This window comes from Monodelphis domestica, chromosome 1 (assembly GCF_027887165.1).
Source record: "Monodelphis domestica isolate mMonDom1 chromosome 1, mMonDom1.pri, whole genome shotgun sequence".
NCBI lineage: Eukaryota > Metazoa > Chordata > Mammalia > Didelphimorphia > Didelphidae > Monodelphis > Monodelphis domestica.
In genome coordinates this window covers 505,078,102-505,100,420 of record NC_077227.1, presented here as the reverse complement: position 1 = coordinate 505,100,420, position 22,319 = coordinate 505,078,102, and the positions used below count along the sequence as shown (strand labels likewise).

General features: G+C 38.0%; 1 protein-coding gene across 1 annotated transcript in view; it reads left to right on the top strand.

Moving 5' to 3' along the window:
- Window positions 1-1,688: 1,688 nt before the first annotated feature.
- Window positions 1,689-22,319, top strand: part of CSE1L (chromosome segregation 1 like) — a 73,791-nt gene continuing 53,160 nt past the window's right edge. Inside the window, exon 1 of the mRNA XM_001369439.5 lies at window positions 1,689-1,819. The gene's annotated coding sequence lies outside the window, so the exon portion shown is untranslated. The remainder of the gene's footprint in view (window positions 1,820-22,319) is intronic.

Below are 22,319 nucleotides of genomic sequence, written 5' to 3'. Positions count from 1 at the left end.
TAAAAAATGCTATATGTGATGAATATATAGAAGCATGGAAAGATCTATCTGAACTGATGCAGAGCAAAGTAAGCAAGACTGAGAAAACAATATCCACAAAAGTACAAAAATGTGAATGGAAAAATCAACTACACACCCAAAATTCAAAAATAAATGTTGCAAAATTACAAAGATCAAGCAGGATTCAAATGAAGCAATATGAGAGGATTTCTCCAACCCACTCCTTCATGGAGGGGAAGGAAAGCCACAGGTATTACACATTACATATATTTTTGGACTTTTTCAATGTGGATTAATTATACTGAATTTTTTTCCTTTCTGAAAAAATACTATTTGCTATATGGAATGACTCTCCAGAGTGGTGTGGGAGAAACTTGGCATATCAGTGATGATGTAAGAAACAGAAGACATCAATAATTTTTTTAATATCAGTTATTGTCTTCTTCATTTTACAGTTGAGAAAACTAAAGCTAAGAAAGGTTAACTGATTTCCTCATGCTTGTACCCCTAATAAATGTCAGAGCTGGAGTTCTAGCTGGGTTTCATTTTTCTGCATCTTTCTACTATAATCGCAGAAAGATAACATCAAGATCTAGCTTTTCTGCCCTACTATTACTTGCAAAGTACTTTAAATTTTCCAAAGTGCTATATAACTAATACTAATTTCACAGTAAACTATGAAAAATATCTGACTCGTGTTCCCATAAAAATGCATTAGCAATAGTAAACCTACTGTGGGAATATGAGTAGGGATGCTGCAATGTTGACAATATGAATTTGATAGGACTGAACTGTACTTCATCAACTGTCTTTCATGGAAGAAAGGAAATAAGAATAAAGGTTATCTAGTTCCTATACCTAGTTCCCGGATGCCCTAGTTGCTGAAATATACCAGGGAAAGAATTCGGCCTTGAGTTGATGCTTGATCATGTGCATTGGCTAACGGTCTTGGCCGAGATAGAGGGTCTCTTGCTTAAATTTGGAAAGGAAGCTAAGCCCCAGATGCTATCTTAGTACTTTATAAGGAACAAATTAGAGGTGGGAAAAAGTTAGGTCATTACGTTCATTCTTCTGTTGCTGTTTTTAAAGTTGTTAATTTTTGTTTAAAGAGTACCTTCACTATTGCTGGAGTCAAGAGAATCTAGGTTCAAGTCTTGCATCTGACCTTTGCTACTAGGGTAACCTTTAACAGCTTCCAGCCTTCCTAGCCCTTATTTGCATTATAGAGGGCATTTCAAGACCTTTTGACTCAGGATCTGTGATTCTATCATTGCTGGCAGCATTTGCAAAGCGTTTTAAAACCTATAAAGTGTTGTTCATTCAGCAATGAGGACACAGCGAGGTGTAATGGAAATAATGCTGCATTTGGAATGAGACCTGGGTTTTAATTCAGCCTCGGTCTCTTCATTCTCATCATGACACAGGATAAGTTTCTTTCAACGGTAAAATGAAGTACTTGGACTACATAACCTCTAAACCCAGACGTTCAAAGTACTCTAAAGTAATTAACATTCTAACATTCCATAATTCTGGAGGGCAACCAGCAGGGGGAGGGGGAACCCCAGGCATTTGGGGGAAGTGGGAAGAGCCAAGTCCAGGCTTCGGGCAGCGGATTGGTCGTGACGTTCGTGGGCAGAATCAGTGTCGTTCCGGAGCCCGCCCCCTTTCTGAGTGCCCTGACGCCTGCGCACTGGTCCTCGCCGCGCCACCGCGCCATTTTGCCGGGGTTTGAATGTGAGGCGGTGCCGCAGCTGGAGCGGCAGAGCTGGGTACTGTGTAAAGCCGGGCATCCTCTTCTCCTTTCTCGTATTCCTAAGAGGTAAGGAGCTGAGCGGGGCTGAGTTGGGTTCGGCCTGCTGGCCCTCCCAGGTTCCCGTCATTCCCCTTGGGGGCCTGGCTCTCGCCGCCGGGATCTGGGGGCCGCGCCGCGCCGTGGTAGGGTAAGGGTGGATTGTGGGGTCGCCCTGAAGACAGCTTCCTCCCACCTTAGTCTTCTTTCTTGCCCTCGCTAACCCTCGTAGACCCTCTGCTCCTCAGACCGCGACGTCCGCGCCCTTAGGCCGGGACGGGCTGGACGCTGGGCCTGTGGGGGCCAGGGAAAGCTGAGACTCGGCCTAGCGTGATCACGAAGGGACGCCCGCCCCCTTCTTCTATCGCTTCCCTTATTGGCTGCGGCGGTTCTTTGCGGCATGGGAAGCCGGTTGCTGATTGGTTCCCAGCGCACGTCGATCTCTCCTGCAGGTTAAGGTGGAGAGGGAAGCCTTAAGCATGAGGGAGACGTCGCCTTCTTCCTGTGGTGTTATCTGTGTTTACACTTCTGGATCTGGGGCTCGATCTCGTGGACCTCCTTTACCCATCCCCTACGATGAAATTGTTATCTTTAGCAGTTTCCGGGAATCCTCGTCATTAAATTGATGAGAACTTTGGAAGTGAGGGATGACTGCCCTATCGCTTCCGGGAGTCACAAAGATTCATCTTTTTTACTTTGGCATATTTACCCCTCTAGGCTATAGATGCAGCGGAATAGAGAGGAGGGGACAGAGCTTCTTCTTTCCTATTCTTATTGGTGGGGTGCTGTTGTTGGCTACCCTCCCAATGACCAAGGCCCTTTCTTTTACTTAGCCTACTCCCATCTAAATTTTTCTGTTACTTTTCCTTTCTATCACTCTTTTTTCCTCCTCTCAATCCAGGGGACTAACACCCATTTTTCTTCCTTTGGGGATAGGTACTTTGGTAAATTGTCTTCTGGAGAATTCATTGATGGGTCAATCCCTTCCTAACAGCAGAATAGAATGGTCTGTTTGGATATAGGAACATCTAAAATCTTAAAAGACTTTGAAAGTGGTAAACTTATAAAAGTAATGGTTACATTGAAATCTATCTATGCCTTTCTACCTATCTAATACATGCCTATCTATGCCTATCAAAGTATAGTAAATTTACTGAGGAAAGGAGGCAGACAATGCAACATTTCTTTCAACAAATTCAGTATTGAACCGCCTTTTTTTGTCGTGCTTTATAATAATTTACTGGCTGTGTTAGAATTTATTTTTATTGTAAAAGGTTTTTTTTCCCCTTCAATTTCTGGGTTTAGAAGTTCCAAATCATCCAACAGAAAAATGTTGAAATTTCTTGTGATTGGAGGGGGAGAATTGATTTTACCTTTTTATTTTTTTTACATTAATGTGTTGGTGGGAATTTCAATTTTTTTTTAACCTTTTTACTGTCTGTCTTAGAATCAGAGTTCTAAAGCAGAAGAGTGGTAAGGGCTAGGCAGTTAAGATTAAGGGACATGTACAGGATCAGATAGGAAGTGCTGGAGGTAAAATTTGAACACAGGACCTTAAGTCTCTAGGGCCATCTGAGCCTGTTGTTTGTTTGTTTGTTTGTTTATTTTAGGTCCTTACCTTCAGTCTTGGATTGGTTCCAAGGCAGAAGAGTGGTAAGGGCTAGGCAATGGAGATCAAGTGACTTGCCCAGGGTCATGCAGCTGAGGCCATATTTGAACCTGGGACCTCCTGTATCTAGGCCTGGCTCTCAATCCACTGTGCTACACAGCTGCCCCCTGAGCAAGGTCTTTTAAAAAGTAAATGTAATTTTTATTGCATTATGAACTCTAAAAGGTACACATAACATTTCTATTTTTCTGCGTTTAGTTGTGAAGTTTTTATGCCCAAACATGGTCAGTTTTTGTCAAGATACAGCTGAGAAAAAGGTATATGCCTTTCTATTTCCATTCAGCTTTCCCAAGAGGTTTATCATATATAACTTTTTAAAGATTATATTCATCTCCTTGACTTACCGCTTTATTTTATGTTTAGATTTACTTAACTCAGAGAGGAGAAAGTTGAGGTCTCCTACTAGACTAGTTTTCTCTTGTAAATTCATTAGCTTTTCCTTTTAGAATTTAGATGCTTTGACATTTCATGTGTATATGTTTAGTATTGATGTTACTTCATTATCTATTGTTCCTTTTAGCAAGATGTTGTTTCCCTTCTTATCCTTCTTAATTTTTGCTTTTGCTTTGTCTGAGATCACAGTTAATCCCCCCCCCCTTTTTTATAATAGATTTTGCTCCAGCCTTTATTTTAACTGTTTTTCTCTTTGTTTCAAGGATATCTCTTGTATGCATTATATTATTGGGTTCTGGTTTCTAATACATTCTGCTCTCTGCTTTTGTTTAATGGGTGAGTTTATCCCATTCACATTCACAGTACTAACTGTGCATGCATTTCCCTCTATCCTATTGTTCTGTTTTTCTTTTTATACAGTTGCTCCTCCTCTAAGGTCTTTTTTGCTTTTGGCCATTGCCATCTTTTATCTGCCCTCTCTTTTATTAGCATCACCCCCCCCCCCCTTCCTTCTCTTATCCTCTTTCTTTCCTACTGTCTTGAAGAGACACACACACACACACACACAAAGAGAGAGAATATGAGGTTCCTATGTTGTCCACCCCCCTTTCCCCTCACTCTTACCTTTCCACTTTATTTATTTTTTGGGGGGCCCTTATTTATTTATTATTTTAGAGTCAATACTGTGTATTGGCTCCTAGGCAGAAGAGTGGTTAGGGCTAGGCAATGGGGGTTAAGTGATTTGCCCAGGGCCACACAGCTGGGAAGTGTCTGAGGCAAGATTTGAACCTAGGACCTCCTGTCTCTAGGTCTGACTCAATCCACTGAGCCACCCAGCTGCCCCCTACCTTTCCACTTTAAAAGCTCTTCCTAGTGCACCTCTTTCATGTGAGAGAATTTCCCCCGTTATTTCTCTCCTATCTCTCCTTTCCTTGGGCATTTGTCTTTCTTTTTCTATTTTTTATTTTATTTTATTCAACACGTGTCACAGAAATCTCTTCCCTACCCACTATGCTGTCTTTAGCTGGAAGAATGTCTCATTGACCTTTTGTTGACTCACTTCAGAATTCAATTTGACTAATGATTTTAAAGTTTAAAGGGGAATGTATGAGCTCAGCTGATTTCACTACTCCACCCCTGAGCTGAGTCTTGGAGAGAAGGGAAGGTTTTTTAAAGGTTGAGGAAAAGAGGGAATATGTTCTGGGCTCTGGGTCACAGAATTTTGAGTTTGGGAAACAACTAAGTAGACTATATATTGCCTGGAATGAAGACACAGTCTGGAATGGTAGGTAGGAAGTAAATTATGGAGGAGTTTGAAAGCCAGTTGAATTTTTTTATCCTAAAGGCAATAGAGGTGGAACTGAATTTTTTATTAGACTAGTCAGTTTCTTAGGAATATTGATAGAGAATGGACTGAAGAGAGGTGAGATGAACTAGGGAGACCAAATTAGGAGGCTTTTGTAATAGCCAGGTACTGAAAGCCTGAACTAAATTAATGTGAATAGAAAGAAGGGAAGAGTTAGGCAGGATATTTGTTGAGGAGTTAAAATCCACAAAACTTGACAACTGATTCGGGATGAGGGAATGTGAGAAAAAAGTCATTGGTAATTTTGAGATTTCCATCCTGGGCATCTGAGAAGATAGGTGGTGCTGCCCTTGCCAGAATTTGATTTTTTTTTAAAAATATTTTTGAGATAACAATGAGGCATCTAATTGGAGAAGTCTAGCAATTAGTAGTGTGAAACCATCTATATAAGGAGATATAGAAAAGGGTGCAGATAAAAGATTTGAGAATCATGTGCATAAAGAAAGTTGAATCCTCAGGAGCTTTTGAGATCAACCAAGAGAATATTGAGAAGAGGGCTTTACAACAGTCTTGGGGGAGGTTCATGCTTAGTGAAGAAGAATGGCTAATGATCCAGACACTAAGCGCAATCAGATTGGTAAGATGAAAAAACAGTTAAGAGTGGTATCACAAAGGCCAAAAGAGGACTATATTCAGGAGGAGGGGTGGCAATGTCTGTGGCTACTGAGAGGTCAAGTAGAATGAAGATTGAGAAATAGTCATTGGATTCATCAATTAGAGATTTTCCAAGACCTTTAAAACAGAGATTTCAGTAAGATTGCTAAATCAGAAGCCAGGTGGTGTGAAACTCAGAACTTTAAAATTAAAAAAAAAAAGTTTTAAAAATTATTTCTGCATGTAAATGGGAAAAACAAAATATTATTTGAAAAAAGAAGCAATGGATTGAAAGGAGTTAAGGAAATGGGAATTATATGTGTAGGTGACTTTTCTGGAAGTTAGCTAGGAAAGAAAAGAGCATTATAGCATGATTTAGAGAGTAGCAGAGTCAAGTAAAGGTTTTTCAGGATGAAGAGTTGTTCATTCATTTAATTTAATTTAAAATGTTTATATGAATACAAAGTTAAAAGTGTAATAGCCCCTGCCCTCTAGGATCTTAGATTTTTATGAGTGTTTTTAAGAAACAGGATAAGGAAGACCAGAACATGATAGAATGGTTAACAGTGCAAGCCCAGGAACAGAAACGAGAAGGATGGCACAAATAGAAAGTTGGACCTTGGCAAAAAGAATGACTATTTTCCTCAAAGATGGAGCAAAGGAAATGAGTATAGAACTTTCTGCAGAGTGATAGTTAAGATGTGATGCATTGGATAAAAGGGAACTTAGTGGATAGTTCCTCAATAAAGTAGAATGAGACCTCCTCTTTTGATGTGGGAGTGGTATAAGGGACATCATTGCAGGTGGTATGGTAGAAAATTAGAAACAATAAAAGACTACCATGTAGCAAGAAGGGCCTAGTTGAGATTAGAGAATTTAAATTTTATTTTTAAGCTCTTATCTTTCATTCTAGGATCAACACTGCATGTTGGTTCTAAGTCAGAAGAATAAGGGCTAGGTGGTGGGGATTAAATGACTTCCCCAGGGTCACATAGCTAGGAAATATTTAACCCAGATTTGAGTATTTGAGCCATATTTGAACCCAGTATCTCCTATCTCTAGGCCTGGTTCTATAGCCCCTGAACCACCTAGCTGCCCCTGAGAACTTTAATTTGTAATGGACTGTTGGAAGCAAATTTCTCTCCATTATGTTCCCTTTTTTAAGGACATCTTTCAGTGGCCTGGAGGTCAAAAACCACTGAGTAAATTCAAGTATAGATAAACCCTAGGAGAAAGGAAGTTAACCAAGGAACCAGGAAGACCCAAGGCAGGAAACTGATTCCACAGGCACTGCCCCCTGCCCAGGCAAATTAAGAAACTGGTTGGTTCCTGAGATGGGACCTGTGAGAGCTAGTGGGTGGAGAAAAGAGCTTATAAGTAGAGACCGGGCTATCTGCTGACTGGAGGAACCCTTGTTGGAGTTAGTCACAAGCCCAACATGGTGGCCAATAAATTAGAAAGCTAAGTACCTCTCTACCTTTTTCCTACCTTTCCCTCTCTTTACTATTACTACTACTTTGATTTAATAAAGTTATTAAACTACTATCAGTCTCATAATTTTAATTATTATTACAGGACCTAGTTACCTAGTTGTCATGACTACATGACAGTGTTCATAAAGCAAAGAAGGTATGCATTCCTAAGTTATGTGATTGAACTGGTCAGTGATCAGGTTGTCTGATTGTGAAAGAAGGAAAGTGAGACTATTGTAGGGGTGATGTACTGGGAGGGACTAAAGGTCATAATAATGATTAAAAAGCAAGATTTGGGCAGAGAGGTAGAGACAGATGGAAAGATAGATGGTTATGGACAGAGAAGAAATTTTGAGTTTGACATACCAAAGATAGTAGTATACTTATGTGTAATAAGCAAATCTAAGATATCTCTGGGTGACTGAAGTAGAGTTAAGTTATGTCATAAGATTTGGGGGTACTAACTTACTAGGGGGCCAGAGTGTTTGAGGGGACAATTTATATATTGAAGTCCCAGAGCATTTGAACAAGGGTTGGGATGGAGAGGAAGATTGTGAGCTTGGAACCTAACTTAATATTATATAAGGACCTGAATTTAATATAGATGGACTAGATGAACTTCAAAGGAAAAGAAGTTTTTTTGTGACATTACTTTTTTATTTGGTCAATTTCAAACATTATTCCTTGGTTCCAAAAATAATTTTCTATTCCTTCCTCCCTCCCCCTCCCCCTCCCATAACTGACATGCAATTCCACGTCAGTTATGGGAGGGGTGTTGTTGGTGTTTGCACTAGGATGTTCATTTAGAGTCTACATCCCCAATCATATCCCCCCTCGACCCATGTAATCAAGCAGTTGTTTCTCTTTGGTGTTTTTATTCCCACAGTTTTTCCTCTGAATGGGGATAGTGCTCTTTCTCATAGACCCCACCAAGTTGTTCAGGATAACTGCGTTGCCACTAATGGAGAAGTCCATTACATTTGATTGTACCACAGTGTATCAGTCTCTGTGTACATTGTTCTCCTGGTTCTGCTCCTTTCGCTCTGCATCACTTCCTGGAAGTTGTTCCAGTTCCCATGGAATTCCTCCACAATTCCTTTGAGCACAATAGTATTCCATCACTAACATATACCACAATTTGTTCAGCCATTCCCCAATTGAAGGGGCATCCTCTCATTTTCCAATTTGTTGCCACCACAAAGAGCCCAGCTATGAATATTTTTTTTTTACTTTTTGAACATTATTTTATTTGGTTATTTACAAACATTATTCATTGGAAGCAATGATCATTATCTTTTCCTCCCCCCGCCCCCCTCCCACCACTTAGTCCTCGCACAATTCCACTGGGTTTCACATGTGTTCTTGGTTCGAACCCATTTCCATGTTGTTGGTATTTGCACTGGAGTGTTCATTTAGAGTCTCTCCTCAGTCATTTCCTCTCAGTATGAATATTCTTGTACATGTATTTTTCCTTATCTCTTTGGGGTACAAACACAGCAGTGCTATGGCTGGATCAAAGGGCAGACAGTCTTTTAGTGCCCTTTGGACATAGTTCCAAATTGCCCTCCAGAATGGTTGGATCAACCTGGAGTTCACAACTCCACCAGCAATACATTAATGGGAAAAGAAGTTTTTGATGGTAAATAAAAGTATATCATTGAAGTGGATGTAAAAAGAAAGGAGTATGCCTATATTTCTCTTTTGTATTGTGAGGCATGTGAGGAATATTCAATACCAAGAGTAGTTAGGCATACATTATCTTTTGGAGGGAGCTAAATTTTACTCTGTGTCACTAAGATAGAATCTGATATGAAGAGATGTGTGATGGAGTTTGTTAATAATAGATGGTACAATGGAACAGAAAAAGAATGGAAGATTTGAATTTGGAAAATGGGTAGGTCTCGTGTGTGTGCGTGTGCGTGTGCGTGAATGTGCCAGAGAGAAAGAATTCTTGTGTCAGAAGATGTATCAGATATGGTAAGAGGAGCAGGAAGTAGAAGTTTTCCATCTGTAAAATGGGGAAGATCCTGTGTTGTCTGACCCCAGTGTTGTGTTGGAATTAGGGAGTGGTTCCTTACCTTTTGTTGTTCAGTGAAGCTCTAGGGTTTGTAGTTGGCATATAAGTGGAATCATTAGATGCCCCTGTACCTTTCTGGACATCTGGGTCAGTGAATACCTGAGATTGAGATTTGAGCTCACATTCAGTGCCTGTAGATCCAAGCCAAGGTAGTGAGGGATAAGGCAAGCCTATCAGATACTGTACTTTGATCTCTCAGAGATTTTTGGTGCCAAAAGGCTCAAAAATCAAATGAGTCATTGGTGGTTTTGACCTGGTTTCAGTGCTTTCCTGAGTAGTTCCATGTGTGGGGAAAACATGGTGATACTAAATCTTTCTTTTACACAATTTTTATTGATATTTTTACTTTTATCTCCAAATATCCTCCATCCCCATCCTCAGAAAATCATCTCTGAATAAAGAACAAAAAAGAAAGGGGGGAACCCTCCTCCAAATATAGTTTTATAAAACTAATCTTAGACTCCAGTTGAAGAGAGCAAAATATATTTTCTTTGGGGCCAATTTGGACATTTTAATTAAACTACTTTCATTTTAAGTTATTTTTCTTTTCATTTACATTGTTATAGTTATATGGTTATCCTTACTTTGCATCATTTCACATAAATTCCCATACTTCTGTATTTTCATATCATTTTACACTTATGTACTAAAATTTGTTTATCCATTTCCCTAGTCTATTTGTTTCTAGTTTGTTGCATTTACAAAAAGTGCTACTGTAAATATTTTAGTATATATAAGACCTTTTTGTCTTTGAAAACATTCTTGGCTCTTGATCTATAGGCCAAAGTATGGGTATTTTATGTTTGACTTTTTTAGAAAAATGAATATTTATTGCTATATTTTGGTTTTAAAAAACTTTTTTCTCAATGAAATCCTCTCTTTCATGTCAAGCGGAGCCATCTTTTACAATAGAGAACAAAAAAGGAGGGGAGGACAACAATTCAGCAAAACCAACAAAGATACTGAAAAGGTCTGACTAGGCAGTATTCCATATCATTAGTCCTTCACTTCTGCTAAGAGAAGTGGGATGAAGTGCCTTCTCAGATTTTTTCTTTGAGGCTATTATAATTATAATTTCTCCACATTTAGTTTTCATTGATTTGTTGTTATTATTTGGTTTTATATTTATATTGAATTTATCAAACAACAAAAAAGATTAATATTTTCACATACAAAGCAGTTTTTAAAAAGAGAATGGGGAAACATTGCACTGGGCACTGTAAATCAGTACCACATACTCATTCTTCTTTCTTTAAGTATGAAACAGCAAATTTAAAAAGTTATTTTCAAAACTCCTGTTTGTGTTTACTGCTGATCTTTTTTTTATTCATCTGAAAAATTGCTTCATGACCCCTTTTTAACAATTTATTTTCATTTGGGGTATTGTTAATCTTCAAGTACTTCTCTCCTAGTCTCACCTCCTATTACCCCTACCTCCATTGAAAAAAGGAAGAAAGAAAGAAAACTCCCTTTAGAAAATCAACTTTGAATCATCAAATGAAACAAATCTCTACATTAGTTGTGTTCAGAAACATATTTCCCATTCCATTCTGTATTGGGAATTCATCCTGTCACTTTCCAGAGGTGGATAACATGTTTCATCAAAAATCTCTGCAGTTGAGGTTAATCATTGCTTTGATAAGAGTTCTTAATTCTTTCTTAGTTTTACTCTACAATGCTTTTGTTACTACTTTATAAATTGTACCCCTGGTTCTGCTCACTTCACTCTATATCTGTTTATACAAGTCTTCTTAAGTTTCTATGAAATTGTCCCTTTTATCATTTCTTCTGGAGCATTAATATTCTATTACATTCATTTACTGTGATTTACCCCATTGATGCTCACTCCTTTAGTTTCTAATTGTTTACCACTACAAAACACTGTTATAAATATTTTTTGACAATTGGACTTTTCCCTCTTTCTCTGAACTTTTTAGGACTTTTTAAAATGTTTGTTTTTTGTTTTTACCAATTATATGTAATAAATTTCCACACAAGTTTTCCTAAGTTATGTGATTGAACTTATCTCCCTCCCATCTCAGTGCTATCAGGTGATTTGATCTGGGTTATATATGTATTATAATGCAAAACATTTCCATATTGTTCATTTTTGTTAGTAATTTTATAAAACCAAAGCCCAAAACACAAACCAAAATAAATGATTGAGAAATCATATGCTTTCATCTGCATTCTGACTCCAACAGTTCTTTCTCTGTAGGTATATTGCATTTTTGTCATAACTCCTTCAGAATCATCCTGGATCATTGTATTGCTGATAATAGCCCAGTCTGTCACAATTGATCATTCTACAATTTTGTTTTACTGTGCACATTGTTTTCCTGTTTCTGTGTATTTCATTCTGCATCAGTCCATGAGTAGCTTTCCAGTTCTTTCTGAAATCATCCTGTTCATCATTCCTTAATTGCATAATAGTATTCTATCATCTTCATATACCATAATTTATTCAGCCATTCTCTATTGATGGACATCCCTTTAATTTCCAATTCTTTGCTACCACAAAAAGCAGCTATAAATATTTTTGTACAAATAGGTATTCTTTCTTTCACCTCTTAAAGTGGAAAGAAACAATGTTTGGTTTCCTTCACTATTCCATAGATCTAACAGGTAAACTAGTCTATGTTCCCCTAATTTACTTATATCACCCTTTACATCTAAATGATATGCCCATTTTGACCTTTTCTTGGCATAGGATGAATAATCCTTGTGATACAATGCTGTAGTTTCTTTTATTTAAGATTTTTGCATTAATATTCTTTAATGAAATTGATTTGTAATTTTCTTTCTCTGTTTTTAACCTTTCTAGCTTTGGTATCTGCACCATATTTGTGTCACAAAAAGAATTTGGTAGGACTTCTTTGCTTATTTTAACAAATAGTTTATATAGTATTGGGATTAATTGTTTTTTAAATGTTTGATAGAATTCATTGGTGAATCTGTCTGGCCCTGGGGATTTTTCCTTAGGGAGTCCATTAATGTCTTATTCAATTGGTTTTTTCAAGATAGGATTATTTATTCTATTCCCTCTTTTGTTTATCTGAGCATTTTATATTTTTGTAAATATTCATCCATTTCAGCTAAATTGTCAGATGACTGGTCAAAATAGCTCCTAATGATTGCTTTAATAGTTCTAGCCTTTAAATTTAAGATTAGTTCAGGATTTCTAATTTTTGGTGCCATCCATACATATTATATTTGTAAACAAATACCAATGATTTTAAAAATAGAAACTAAAGCCCATTTTATTGTTTTATAACTATCCCGGAGAATTTTTTGAGTTATTTTTCTTTAAAATATTTTTTCTGATTTTTTTTTTACATTACATACTTTTTCATGTATATCTTTCTCTATCCAGTGAGCTATCAACTTGTAACAAAGAGAGAAGGAAAAAAAAACATTCAGTCAGCCAAGTCTAATAATATAGTTAGTATTATATACCCATATTCCTTCAGCACTTTAAAGACATACATTTTCTCACCACGTTTTATGGAGAAATTTGATCAATATAATATGTGGGGTATTTGGTTTTGTTTCTCTTATTCTTTTAATTTGTTTTCTTGTTTATTGTTTTCCTGGTTCTGCTTACTCTGCATCAGTTTATATGTCTTCCTATGTTCTTCTGAATTCAGAGACAGATATGATAAAACTGGAACCAAAGATGTATAATATCAACATCTATTAAACCTAAGAGCAGATAGAAGAGCCAGCTTCCTGGCACACCAAGATCTAACCCTGACTTCTATTATAATGATCCTTTTAAGACTAGATGGCTTTGTAGAAGATGAACAGGAAAAGAGAGACCTTAGGCAAAAAAACAATTATGTGGTTATCATCATGTCTAGGAAAGAGGTGATTAAGGTCAAAATTATTTTTAGTAGTATTGATAATGAATGAGTGAGGGCATGGTGATAAAAGGATAGAAGTAGAGAAATGTGGAGGTATAACTAGATGAGAGAATAATTGGAGATAATTCTCTAACCCCTTTCCCAAATTTAAACATAAGTCCAGGAAGTTTCACTTCCAAGAACCATCAGCTCCTCCCTCCTTTCTTCCCTTCCTTCTTCTGTGTGGTTAGCTTCTCATCCCTATAGCCTTTCTTTGTTACTCCCACAATCTTGGGCACTTCCTTTAATAATGATTTGAAGGTGAATGGCCCATGAAATGAAATGGTTAAAAGCTGTGAAAGTACCAACCTGAAGCACAGCACCCTGTTGGCAATGATGTGGAGCCATCACTGTTCTTTCAGACTAGAGTCACAGCCTTGCTATTAATCTGTACTTCTCATTTTTCTTTACCTCACATAGCCAAGTTATTTTACCAAATTTATTTATGCCACCAAATTTCTTGTTTCTATTCTTTTGTTAACATGAAAAAACACAGCGCTAGTAGGCCTCAACAACAAAGCTACATGCCACACACGACTGCACAGAGTCCTGGGATTGAACTCTGGCCGCTCTGGTCACTGACCCCTGGGAGTGCCACCAAGCTAGATGGACTCCAGGGAACAAAAGAATTTGGGGAACCTATATACCATTTGGGGAATCCCGGGGCAGGGTAAGATGATTGATATCGCTATAGATACAAAGAAAATGGGAGTGTTCAAACTATATTGACAGGATATAATCAAGCTTGGGAAAGGAATCATAGCTAGAGGCTAGGATATAAGAGATGGGGCTACTTAAAATGGATACTAAAGGATAGGGGTTCCTGCCCAGGTGTGGATCTTCTTGAGAAAGGGTCTGATACTATAGGGGAGACTACCTAAGACAAAGAGAGTCTTTAGCATATGCTTAGTTCCACCCAACTAGGATTGTCATTCCCCTGAGAGTCCCCCACTCAATCTGAAACTGCTAGCCTGGGATTCCCTTCAGGGTAGATTCTTAAGGGAACAAGGAACAAATACAAACTTTGGGGTCTCTAACCTATAAGCTAGTCCTGAAATTTGGGGTTCATCAGATCCCACTAGGCCACAAGTTTGGGATTCTTAGATTCCATGTTGACACTTTTATCACCATGCATTCACTATCAATACTACTAAAAATAATTTTGACCTTGTCAACATGGAAATATAGAAATCCCCAGTTTATTTAGTTTGAGGGTAGAAACCCCAGGTTTTGACCTTGTCACAAGAGAGGTTTTCCCTGAGGGAAGGTCCCACTTCACCAGACAATAGACATCCACTTCAGGTGGGGAGGTAAATCCCATCTGAAGTCAAGTAGCTCTTTTGTCTCCAGAAGCTTCTCCCAGTATATCACACCCTCCTTCCAGACCTTCAGCTTGCGAGACTGAGGTGCTACCTACTGCAAAGCTGAAGTGGATATCAATTGTCTGGTGAAGTGGGACCTTCCCTCAGGGGAAAACCACTCTTGTGACAAGGTCAAAACCTGGGGTTTCTACCCTCAAACTAAATAAACTGGGGATTTCTATATTTTCATGTTGATAACTTTTATCACCTCTTTCCTAGACATGATGATAGCCCCATAATTGTTTTTTTGCCTTAAGTCTCTCTCTTTTCCTGTTCATCTTCTACATCATCACTGAAGGGAAATTCTCAAGGCACAGAACTGCCATGTCACTTCCCCACTTAATGACTCCCTATTGCTTTTAGGATCAGATATAAAAACTTTTGGCATTTAAAGCCCTTCACAAACAAACCTGAACCTACCTTTCTGGCTTTAATATATATTTTTTCTTTCCCTCATTCTTTATTCCCACTAAATCAGATTCCTTTGTGTTCTTCACACCTGCCATTCTATTTCCCATCTATATACCATTGTGTTAATTATCTTCATGCCTGGAATGTGTTCTTACTTCCACCTCATAAATGGAAAGAAACAATGTTTGATTTCCTTCAAGACTTTCCTCAAGTACCACATTCTACATAGAAACTTTCCTGATACCCCCAATTACTAATTCCCTGTGCCTCCCCACTTACTTGATATTTATTTTTTTATACTTGTGTGTATGTGTGTGTATATATATATACACAAATATACACACAGAAAGCCCCTCTAGAACAAAGACTTTAATTTTGCCTTGGTATTCTCCAGCATTTTAGGAATATTTGTTAATTAGTGGCTTGACTTAAATATTCAGTAGAAGTAAGTCTTTTGCTTTACTCAGAAGAGTGATTCTCAGATTTTTTTGGGCCTAGAACCACTTTGGCAAGGGAAACAACCTCCATGAATCCAGGTCCTAGCTGTTTTTGATTGTTACCACAATAAATTCTACAAAAAAATTTTTCTGCAGAATTTTTGTTGCCACTAGCTTTTAATCAAACATTAGTAAATTCTTTGATGCCAGAAAAATAAAATAAAAATATAGATAAGTAAATGGGATAGATATTGGTGATTAGGTATTAGATTAGAAATCAGAAGAATTGGGTTCTAGTCATATCTTTTCTAGTTAATTGGCTTTGTGATGTTAGGCATGTCCTTTCTCTGTACTTCATGACTCTCTCTTTGGAATTGATGATTTCTGAGATTCATTTCAGCTCTTTAGACTTTATGGCATTATGCCTACCATTTTAGAGTTGTTGATAATAAATTGAGGATAATAGAGTTGAAAATAATAAAGAAAAAATGCTGTACAAATGTAAGGTAGTATTAATATAATCATAACTACAGGACAAGATCCCTTATCTTGGTGTTTGATTGCTTCATAGATTCATGATTTCATCACTGTGGATCCTTCCTTTTCAAGACAGATTTATTCCATTAAAATTTTTCTCTCCAAATTAAATATTTTTTCAGTCCAACTTCTCAACTTACCTGATCTCATTTGAGAACTTGTAGTTAAGTTTAAAAAATATCCATGTTGACTATGCCAAAAACAGCCCCCAAACCCCCAAAACTCCCCCAACCAAAGTCACAGCATTTCTCATTCTGCACTCTTGAGTCTTAATACCTCTATAAAGAGATAAACAACCTATTTCATCATTTTTCTTCTGGAATTGTTTTTGGTCCTTATGCTAATCAGAGTTCCTAAGTTTTAAAACATTATTTGATTTTATATTGATGTCTTGGTATAAATCATCTGGTTTTATTCCACTATTGGTTCATATAAATCTCAACTTTCTCAAAACCATCCCCTTTGTCATTTCTATAATTTTCTTTCTCTGTTTTTGGCCTGCCTGGCTTTGGAATTAGTACCATGTTTGTGTCATAAAAGGAATTTGGTAGAACTCCCTCTTTGCTTATTATGTCAAATAGTTTGTATAGTATTGGGGTTGGTTGTTCTTTGAATGTTTGATAGAATTCATTGGTGAATCCATCAGGCCCTGGGAATTTTTTATTAGGAAGTTCTTTGATGGCCTATTGGATTTCTGTTTCTGATATGGGATTGTTTAAGAAATCTATTTCTTCTTCTGTTAGTCTAGGCAATTTATATTTTTGTAGATATTCATCCATATTACCTAGGTTGGTATATTTATTGCCATATAGTTGGGCAAAGTAGTTTTTAATGATTGCCTTAATTTCCTCTTCATTGGAGGTGAGGTCCCCCTTTTCATCCTTGATGCTGTTAATTTGCCTTTCTTTAATTAGATTGACCAGTACTTTGTCTATTTTGTCTGTTTTTTCAAAGTACCAGCTTCTAGTCTTGTTTATTAGCTTAATAGTTTTATCACTTTCGATTTTATTAATTTCTCCCTTAATTTTTAGGATCTCTAGTTTGGTTTTCTTCTGGGGGGTTTTAATTTGTTCATTCTCAAGTTTTTTGATTTGCATTTCCAATTCATTGATCTCTGCCCTCCCTAATTTGTTAATATATGCACTCATGGATATGAATTTTCCTCTAAGTACTGCTTTGGCTGCATCCCATAAGGTTTGAAAGGATGTCTCACCATTGTCATTTTCCTCAATGAAATTATTAATTGTTTCTAAAATTTCTTCTCTAACTGATTTTGGAGTATCATTATTTAATGTCCAATTAATTTTTGATTTGGCTCTCCACGTACCCTTTCCGATCAATATTTTTATTGCCTTATGATCTGAAAATGTTGCATTTATTATTTCTGCTTTTCTGCATTTGAATGCCATGTTTCTGTGACCTAGTGTATGATCTATTTTTTTGAATGTGCCATGTGGTGCTGAGAAGGTGTATTCCTTTTTGTCCCTATTTATTTTTCTCCATATGTCTATTAACTCTAATTTTTCTAAGATTTCATTCACCTCTTTTACCTCTTATTTATTTTTTGGTTTGATTTATCTAAATTTGATAGTGGTTGGTTCAAGTCTCCCATTAATATGGTTTTACTGTCTATTTCCTCCTTCAATTCTCCTAGTTTCTCCATTAAAAATTTGGATGCTATATCATTTGGTGCATACATGTTGATTAGTGATATTTCCTCATTGTCTATACTCCCTTTTAACAGAATATATTTACCTTCCCTATCCCTTTTGATCAGGTCTATTTTTGCTTTGGCTTTGTCAGATATCATGATTGCAACTCCTGCCTTCTTTCTATCAGTTGAGGCCCAACAGGTCTTACTCCATCCTTTAATTCTAACCTTGTGAGTATCAACGCACCTCATATGTGTTTCTTGAAGACAACAAATGGTAGGGTTTTGGGTTCTAATTCAATCTGCTATTTGTCTACGTTTATGAGTTCATGCCATTCACGTTCAAAGTTATGATTGTCACTTGTGGATTCCCTGGCATTTTGATATCTTCCCCTAGTTCTGACCTTTCTTCTTTAGCTATATCCTTTTGAACCAGTGATTTACTTTAGGTCCGTCCCCCTAGTCCCCTCCCTTGATATGCTTCTCTTTCTAGCCCCTCCATTTTTATGCTCCCTTCCCCTCCCCCCTCTCTTTCCCTCCCTTTTTATACTCCCTCCCCCCTCTCCCCTCCTTGATTTTCCTTTCTTTCTTACCCTGTTGGATAAGATAGAATTCAGGATCCCACTGGATCTAGATGTTCTTCCCTCTCAGATTTGATTTCACTGAGAGTAAGGTTTAAGTAATTCTATTTCACGCTCTCTTCCTCTCCTTCTCATATGAGAGTTCTTCCCATGTGTATCTTTGTATGGGAAAGATTATTCTATTTAGTCCCCCCCCCCCATTTCTTGAAGTAAATGTTAGTATTATTGACGATTTCCCCCCTCCCTTTTTTTTTCTTTGCCCCCCCTTCACCAAATCTTCTTGATGCACCAATCTTTCCCTATGCATGATTCTTCTAACTATTCTTATGATGCATACAATTTTTTGAGAGTTACACAATACATTTTCCCCACATATTAATATATATAATTTGATATAAATGTAGTCCTTATAGAAGAGAGTTTGATTTAAAGAAAAAGATAAGATTTATCTCCTTTTCCCTTTCTTTCATATTTACCTTTTCATGTTTCTCTTGCTTTCTGTGATTGGATATCAAATTTTCCACTAAGTTCTGGTCTTTTCTTAGAAAATGCTTGGAAATCTTCTATTTTGTTGAATGCCCATACTTTCCCCTGGAAGTATATAGTCAGTTTTGCTGGGTAGTTGATTCTTGGTTGGAGACACAGCTCTCTTGCCTTTCCAAATATCGTGTTCCATGCTTTGCGGTCTCTTAGTGTGTTAGCCGCTAAGTCCTGTGTGATCCTTATGGGAGCCCCCCTATATCTGAAGCTCCTCTTCTTGGCTTCTTGTAGGATTTTCTCCTTTTCTTGGAAGCTCTTGAATTTGGCGATTACATTCCTGGGGGTTGTCTTTTGGGGATTTAGTATAGAGGGTGTTCTATGAACCCTTTCTAGTTCTATTTTGCCCCCTTGCTCCAGAACATGTGGGCAATTTTCTTCTATAATCTCCTGTTGAATAGCATCGAGGTTTTTGTTTATCTCTGGTTTTTTGGGGAGACCAATAATTCTGAGGTTGTCTCTTCTTCCTCTGTTTTCCAAGTCTGTGACCTTTTCAGTGAGATATTTCATGTTTTCTTCTAATTCATTAATTTTTTGGCTTTGCTTTATTGATTCTTGCTGTTTTGTAATCTCGCTGTCTTCCATTTGCTTAATTCTGGTCGTTAGGAACTGGTTTTGCTTTTCAGTTTTGTCTGCCTTTCTATTAGATGCTTCCAGCTCCTTCTCCAATTGTGAAGTCTTATCTATCAGACTGCTGATCTCTTTCTCCTATTTCTTTTTCCAAAAGGTTTCCATCTTTTGGGTAAGCTCTAGTTTGAGATCTTCCAGAGCTTGTGGATAGTTTCCATTTTGGGAGGCATGTTCTGATTTTGTTTGGATTTCATCCTCATTCTCTTCTTTTCCTTGGGTACTCCCTCCATAAAAGTTTTCAATAGTCACTTTCCCCCCCCCTCCCTTTCTTCTTGGAGGCTTGATTTTGGAACATGTGAGCCATCCCTTTGGTGGTTTTATTCCACTTTCTTTTTTTGGTCTGGGGTCTGGGTGATATGGGCAGGTTTTCTGTGAATTTAGATGGCCTCAGACTAGTTCTTCCCAGCCTCCGTGGTGTCTTAGAGATGAGGGCCCCTGTATTCAGTCCAACCGCCCAGGCGATCAGCGCAGCCCGCCCAGGCGTTCAGCTCCGCCCAGGTGCCCAGCGCAACCGCCCCGGAGTTCAGTTCCGCAGCCCCCTGTGCTCAGCGCAGGATTCTCCCCCGTGAAACTTCCCTGAGAGGTCGTTTCCTTGCAGTCTTTAGATCCCAAGGACCCTGGTGTGCCCCACCCCAGACAGAGATGCTCCACTCGTTGTCCCAGTGAGCACTCTCATAGCTTACTCTGATTTGGTGGGGGGGGTGGGGGGCGCGGCTCAGTTCACGTTTTTGTGCGAGCTTTCCTCCTCCTTATAGTGTGGAAATATTCAAACCCCATGCACCTTCGTTTCTGTGGGGTACTGGAGAGTCCCTCCGTTCTTCCAAAGGTGATTTTTATGCTCTTTTGAGGTATTCTATTTTGTTCGGTGCCAGGGAGGGGAAGCGAGTTGCGTCTAGATTGCAGCCATGTTTACCCAGAAGTCCTCTGGTCATTTCTTTTAGCACAATAGTATCCCATCTTATTTATATGCCATAACTTGTTCAGTCATTCCCTAGTTGATTAGTACACCCTGTAGGAATTAAATTTTAATGATTTGACTAAAATATATGAAAATTATAAATAATGATAGTTGCCAATTTAAAGTTATTGCTCAAAGTTCAAATGACTTTTAATAGCTTTTATTTACAAAAGAGATGGAAAGAGTGAAAGTAGAGAAATACAAAGATGTACAGAAGACATTTAGCCTATTTATCTAAATCTTGCTCTGGTTGGGGGAAGCAGCTGGGTGGCTCAGTGGATTGAGAGCCAGGCCCAGAGATGGGAGGTCCTGGGTTCAAATCTGGCCCCAGACACTTCCTAGCTGTGTGACCCTTGGCAAGTCACTTGACTTCCATTGTTAGCCCATATTACTTTTCTGCCTTAGAACCAATATGATGTATTGATTGTAAGATGGAAGGTAAGGGTGTTTTTTTTATTATTATTAAATACTACTCCTAATAACAAACAAATAAATAAATATTACTCCGCTGCTAGACTCAGCCAGGACTTGTTGACCTTTTGCTGGAATTAAACTTTCTCCAGAAGTCAGGAAAGGAAAGCCAGCTATCCACTCACCCAAGTTTCCTCCTAGAGGCAGGGTAAGATGATGACTTGAGCTGAAGGTGATTCTTGAGGCCAACTTCCTTCCGTGAGCTGACCTTCTTGAAGCTGACTTCCTTCTTGGAGTCAACCTCCCAAGCCCCAGAAACTCAGGGCATTTTATAGTGGCCTCTTGTTCATTCCCCTTTTCACAAGGACCAGTCATAGCTTCCAAATTGCCCAGCACTACCCAAGGGGCAGTGTTTGTGGGAACCACTTCTCAATCTCTGGAGAGGTGAATAGTCATCAAAAGGGTTCAGATTCCTTGCTGTTTGAGGTGAAAGGTGGAGAGCTCCTCAACTTAGTGCTAAGTAGGGTGTTCAAACTTTTGTTGATTCAATTCAAAAATAGACAAAGGAGAGTTAATCCTGTCTACACAATCTGATGAGGTACTACTTAGGGGTACTTAAGTTATTGTTAACCAAAGTGTTGACTCAAAATAGACAAAGGGAATAAAGGATTTCCATTTATAAGTGTAAATTCAGAATGGGTAAAGAGAACAAAGAATTCCCTTTTACACCCCCTCAGTTTCCAATTGTTTGCCACCAAAAAAGAGCTATACATAGTTTTGTTCATTCTTAGCATTGATTTTCTTCAGAGCTAGATTAAGCCCTCTCAATTCCATTCTCTTTCCCTCTTGTTTCTCTGTTGAGTGAAATGTAATTCTCTAACTGTATGTGTGTTTATTTATTCTTTCCCTCCTTTAACCAGTTCAGATGATAGTGAGGTTCAAATATCAGCCATTTCCCTCACCTCTCCTTGTTTATATAAACTTTTTGTGCACACTGATTATAGCACCTTTCAGGATTCTTGTGAGGTTAAAAATGAGATATTTTTAAAGTGCTTAGTACAATGTCAGGTACATACTAAATACTACATAACAATTGACTATCATTACTACTACCACTACCACCACCACCATCCTCTAACCCCTCTACTTCTTTACCCATCATTTAAAAAAAGGACCAATTACATGACAAGAGTGATGTCTTTACTTGCTCATAAATATTAAATTTAAGTGAGGCAGAGTTGTACAAAATCATCAGCCTCCCTTCAAGAGACATTCAAATCCAGCAGCATGACAAAAATTAGGACAACTGGTGATGGCCCTGGATGCAGTAGATGACCGTAACCTCTTCCATGTCTAACCAAGTTCTAAATGCTCCACAACACCTGCTTCATCTACCTTCATGACTGTTGAAACAAATTGCTCTTATTCATCCATTCTGCCTGGGGAATTCTTCACATGTTTGGGGTAGATATTCTGATTCACCAAAGGGTTTGAGCCCTCTCATTCACCTTCAACCTTGTTTAACCTGTCTGCTGAGATGGTT